The sequence below is a fragment of the Carassius auratus genome, unplaced genomic scaffold (assembly GCF_003368295.1).
Source record: "Carassius auratus strain Wakin unplaced genomic scaffold, ASM336829v1 scaf_tig00016313, whole genome shotgun sequence".
Classification (NCBI taxonomy): domain Eukaryota; kingdom Metazoa; phylum Chordata; class Actinopteri; order Cypriniformes; family Cyprinidae; genus Carassius; species Carassius auratus.
In genome coordinates this window covers 60801-66800 of record NW_020524664.1, presented here as the reverse complement: position 1 = coordinate 66800, position 6000 = coordinate 60801, and the positions used below count along the sequence as shown (strand labels likewise).

At 33.0% G+C, this 6000-nt stretch overlaps 1 long non-coding RNA gene across 1 annotated transcript; it reads right to left on the bottom strand.

The window, feature by feature from the left end:
• Positions 1-5154: 5154 nt before the first annotated feature.
• On the bottom strand, positions 5155-5567 carry LOC113075046 (uncharacterized). Its single transcript, XR_003280879.1, has 3 exons — positions 5493-5567; positions 5328-5382; positions 5155-5252 (listed from the first exon to the last, which is right to left on the bottom strand). It is a non-coding gene; the product is annotated as an uncharacterized LOC113075046 (long non-coding RNA).
• Between the last annotated feature and the right edge of the window lie 433 nt (positions 5568-6000).

Sequence of the window (6000 nt, the reverse complement as noted above, 5' to 3'; positions counted from 1 at the left end):
CTACTGGTCAGTAATTTTTCTTATCTTATTCTTTACTGATAGTAAAGAAAATATATTATTAGAATATATATTATTAGAAAAAAATTATTTTGAATAAATGCAGTTCTTTTTATTCATGAAATATATAAGACAGCCAGAACTGTTTCCTACACTCATAATAAATCAGAATATTAGAATGATTTCTAAATGATCATGTGATAGACTGGATGTTACATGGTGACACTGAAGGCTGGAGTAATGATGCTGAAAATTCAGCTTTGCATCACAGGAATAAATATTTTTTTTTAAGTATATTCAAATAGAAAACTATTATTTTAAGTTTGTAATAATATTTCACAACATTACTGTTTTTTCTGTATTTTGATCAAATAAATGCAGGCTTAATGAGCATTAGAAACTTCTTTCAAAAACATTAAAAATAGTAATGTTTCCAAACTTTTGGTCTGTACTGTATATAATATACTATATATATATATATAATATATATATATATATATATATAATATATATATATATATATATTGTTCTTATTATTATTATTATTATTATATTATTACTAGTTTTTTTTTTTTGTTTTTTTTATAGTGTTGTGTATTGAGCATTTGAAATGTATTAATCATATTTGCATTCATAAATGAAACTTCTAACATCCAAAATACTGAATCATACACACAGGCAGTAAAACTGATAAAAGCACAATTGTTTTAATGGGAACAAACTGTTGAAATACAGTGAGAACAACAACAAATTAATCAAATGACATTTTTTATCTCCCGTATAAATTGCACTTGTGTATAATTATTCTAATGTTCCAAGCTGTCCAGAAAGTGTTGATTTGATTTGTATTTCTACTGTAGTTTTCAGACAGTTAGACTAATATCACTGGCTATAAGAGCTCTTCTAATCATTACGCTACTCTCATGCAACCAGAAAATGTAAATTTTTCTCAACAAAAGAGCAGGTCTTAGCGTGCTGTGATAGGTGCGAGGGTTGGCACCGGGTTTGGGGCAGTGGATGGGGCAGCGGGGGGAGTTGGCACCGGGGCAGGGGCTGGATCTGCATCTGGGACAGTTCTAAAGGCCATCAGCAGCTGAAGAAGCTGATCATAGTTGAGAAGCGGGACAGGCTGACGCACATTGGAGAAAAATGCTCCACTCTGATTAAAGACATTAAGACAGACATACAAGCAATTAAAACATTATCTTGAATTTTTTATTTTTAACTTGGAGGTAGAATTTTTGACTAACCTCATCAGAATCCGAGCTGGATAATGAGCGAGCCACACGCCGGTGAACTTCAGCCTAATAGCAATGAAAAATAATCATTGTTATCACTGTCACATTATTAACATGCAACTTAAACTGTGTAAACATCAAAAGTATCGCTTTTGAAACCTACCTGGAAGACAGACCAAGAAGACATGCAAATAAGATCACTGTCTTCATGTTTCTGTCGAAGAGTATGATTCTCCAAAGCAGCAGAAATTCTAGGAAGAATATTTATTGCTCTGATGCCTAGAAATATAATAATAATTTGAACAACCTGCGGATTTAAATACAGCATTAGATATCACACCCCTCTGTTATGTTGATGCCTGAAATTGCAAAATTGCTGACTGCTGTTGCTAAATGCACAGGGTGGATATAAAGACATTAGGTGGGCTTAAGGCAACAAATTAGTTAAGCAATCAGCACAATCCCTCCTACAGAAGACACTCCTCTGTGGCTTTCTTTAATCTATCTGACTGATATTGCAACAGAGAAAGAATTATAAGTAAGTCCATACACTTACGTACATCTCTTTGATGCAAAAAGTGTGTAATGTTATGAAATGCTTGAATGGACTACAACATACCCTTATATTTTGACCACCTTAAATAACTTCAGCTTTGTATTAGTATTTTAAGTAACAATTTCTCTAACAATTGATTAGTCCTTGTTCAAAACAAATGATCCACAACAACAGTGACAATTGCTCAACACCTGGCTTTTATAAAGAGAGGAGCACGACCGATGTGACATAGGCTTACAGGCACCAACACTGAGAAGTCACAGTCTTTGATTCTGGTGCCACATCAGCTGATATTTTACTTCAATTTAATGCTGAAAATTGCATATATTTATTCTATATAGAAGCAATGTGGTTTCTAGTGGCATTATCATGTGTTGTGGTGGCGGCTCAAGTAAGTATTTAGATATTTTGGGTATACAGTTTATCATTAGTGTCATGGTGTGGAGTTTCACACTGTTTTACATTTTATTATTGCCACGACAGGTGTCCGAAACTTTTAATGCATTAATGCTTTTTTTATTAGCCCAATGACAGAAGCCACTGGGATCAGGTTAACCCAGTAAATGGAGAGCAATATTTCTCAGGTCCAGAGGATGGAGGAGTGAAAGTACTTCAGCCAACTCCAATCAGGCCCAGATGGGAGCAGAGTTCTGGGCGTCCAGTTTTTGTACGTTTTTCCACTTTATTCATAATTCATAATAATTTGAGGTAGTTTTACTTCAAAACGTTAACTGACACTCACTATAGCCAGATGCAGTGGGCCCGTTGTATCCAGATGGACCTGAGCCACATGCACAAGATCCATCTAATGTCTCTCCGTTTGGACAAGATCCAGTGTTCCTTGGTCAAAACGGAGGAGACAGGGTGAGCAACATTTTCGATTCTTTTTGCAAAGTTTGCAATCATTATGCATTACAATAAACAAAAGATTTATGCACATGTACACAGCAAAGAGCACAATGGCATAGATGGGGAGGAACCAAAAAAACACAGAGGAATGGGAGAGCAGGTAGACCATCTCACAAAGTAAGTTAGACTGCACATTAGAACAATTGAATATTTGCTGAAATATGAAAATGAATTATAAATATTGTTAAATCCCTTCAGTTGGATAGGATGCCAATGCATCCAACCCAAGCTCCAGTAGATGGGGGTAAAGAGAATCAAATGAATCCACTTTTTGGAAAACCTTTGAGTCCCAACATGATGGTAAGCTCATTCTGCTAAAATTAACATGCACTTTTCACAAATTCATTCATGGAATAAACAGGGTTTTATGTCGAGTTGCTATTGATTGTGTATAGATTTATGAGTTCACTTTGATACATTTTCTAGGATAACAGGCAGTTCATTCCAGTCTTCAAGGTAAGATATTGATGATTCAACTAAAGACATTAAATGTCATGAACTGAATGCATGTGAAGTCTGTAATCTGTGTTTTATTCACTTGGATCAACATAGGCTGACAATGTCACTTTGCAGGTGAGTAAAATATATTGTGCTGTTGTTTTGTATCCTGAAATAGAAATAATCTTTAATATTTTGATATGAGTAAATGTAACAAAGAGCAACACAAGTAAACATTAACTATGTTCTCCCTTTAACAGAATATTAGTGCTTTCCATCTAAAGGAGGTAATGCCACTATATAGGGGAAATTGACATTAATTAACCTAAGATACTGTATTTCAAGAAACAAAAATACAGTAACACAGAAGATAAAATCAGAATTAATTGTTGCTTTTGTTTCAGGGAGAGAATGTGTTCCTCTTACCAAAAGTAAGTGAACGAAACAGTCTAAGTAAAGATAATACTTTGCCACTCATTTTTCATTTGCAATAGCTTACAATATGTTTTTTTTTTTAATTTCATACTTTGTTTAATTTGAAAGATTGAACACATAGTGAGAGTTATAATTTAAACACACAGTAAAAGTTAAAGGCTTATGATCTACACAGAAAATACTTTTTTTTTCTTCTATCCAGGACAAAGGGCAGATGCAGCCAGCTAAAAAGGTAATGAAGTTATAATTCAAATCTCTCTTACAGATATAATATTATTTCATATTGAAGAAATGTATACTGTTTTTGACTTATTTACAGAGTGGAGTGAATAGACCTCAGGAACTTGGGGTAAAGTTTTTTATTATTATTATTATTATTATAGTGAGATAGGTTCCATATGATGTCTTTGTGCTGTAATTAATTAATATTTAGTGTTTATCTTGTTTAGTACGGTCAGGGTTTCAACCTCTACGGCCCGCAGGTAACAGGCATTATAATGAACATTCATCATGTTTAATAAACTATATCAAATAAATAGAACGATAACATATATATAAAAGGATAACAGACAGCCCATAAAAGAAAGATATCAATAAAAGTACATTTAAATTCAGTTTACCAAATCTTGAAATACACTTTCATATCCAACAGCCTTATGTGAAGCTCATCTACAACCCAACTGCAACAGTAAGTCTTATCATCTCTATCTGCAGTCATATCTGGGCACTAAATATAGTTTTTAAACAACACAACAGTCTATTGTATATGTGTTCCCCACAGCAAAAAATCTCATTTGAATATGGCATTACACAGCTTGTAAGTAATCAGGAATATGTAATAATATCACATCAGTTACATTATAGACATCAGCCGTCATCATTTTTCTCCTAACTGCATTCTCTTTCTTGCTTTCATGTATTTTCTCTTTATTAGCTCCCATCATTCATGAAGGTCAGTATTTTGGTTCTCAAGTTAAGAGTATTTCAGTATTTTAAAAAAATATATGTTTATGATTGCTTCATATATTTTCATTTTAGATTTTATAATGTTTCATATTTATATTACATATGATTCACTTATTATATTTATTTATTCAACATTGCTTTTGACTCTGGTTCTCCAGGCGGAGTCTGAAGGTGATCGGGAGACAAACTAGAAAAGAACCATGTACAATAATCACACTGGTAAAGCAGACTGCTGTGCCTAGTTTGATTAAAAACTTCGTTTTGGCTTTGAATAACCTCTTTTTCTTTTTCCACAGGTGAACATCCAGCTGTTATATAATTCAGCAGTAAAATTTAAATGTGTATTATAGATTTCTGTTGTTGTGGTTGTTAATTAACTCATATTTATGGGTGTTAACTCTTAATTTGCTGGGGGGGGGTTCTTTCTTTAATCATTGTTGAGAATCTGTTCAATAAAATTTCCAGCATCAAAACTGACTTCGATCATTTTGTCACTGAAGTGAATTCTTATATTCTTAATAGTTAATAGATATGAACACTGCTCTTAATCAGATTTAAGTGGAAAGTAAAAGGAAGTATTTTCAACATGGGAAAAAAAAATCACTTTAGACAAAATTAATAATGAGCATATTTTTATTTTATTTTATTAGGTAACATATTGATGTCCAAGTTGAACAAAAAGGTTCCTGTGAGGGGTCTCCATGGAGGGATATCTGGAAAACCAACAACAAATGTAAATTCTAAACAATTAATTGGTATGATATAAAATTTTAGAAAACTTTTAATACCTTTCTAATAAAGAAATCTTCTGAGCGGCTCAAACAGTGGGAACCCAGGACGCCCCTGTCAGAGACACGATTGATTAACAATCTGTCTAATTATTCAGCCCAGTCATGTTTTGTTATGTTTGGTTATTAGCAACATGTTAACAAAAGATAACTTCTGAAAAAAACCTCTCCAGTTCCAGGACCGGTCTGATCCCCACGGTAATCAGGAGCAGACGTTACTTTCAGGTCTGCTTTTCCCCTGTTCTGTTAAATGTGAAATATTTTCTTTTAAAGAAAACACAAATACAAGCCCCTGTGGACTACATCATGTAATTAAATGTTTAATCAGTAGTAAGTTGCTTTGTTATAAAAGCATCTAATAAATGATTAAATATAAATGTAAATTTAAAAATAAATGTTTATAAAAAAAAAATAATGAGGTAGAAATATTTTAAAAATTAAATATGTTTAATATTTTTGAGATGTGTCAGATAAAAATGCACACACTTAAAAATGCAATACACTTTTAATTTAATATTTTTTCTTTGCCTAATAAATCGATTAAGAAGGAGGAGAAAATGTTAGAGAAGGCTTTACAATACCTGGATTGGCTGCACTGGCTGCACTGGCTGCAGGGTGTCCTGGGCTTGAACACTTGGCCCAGCGTTCTGGTTTGGTGTCAGTCTTACAGGAG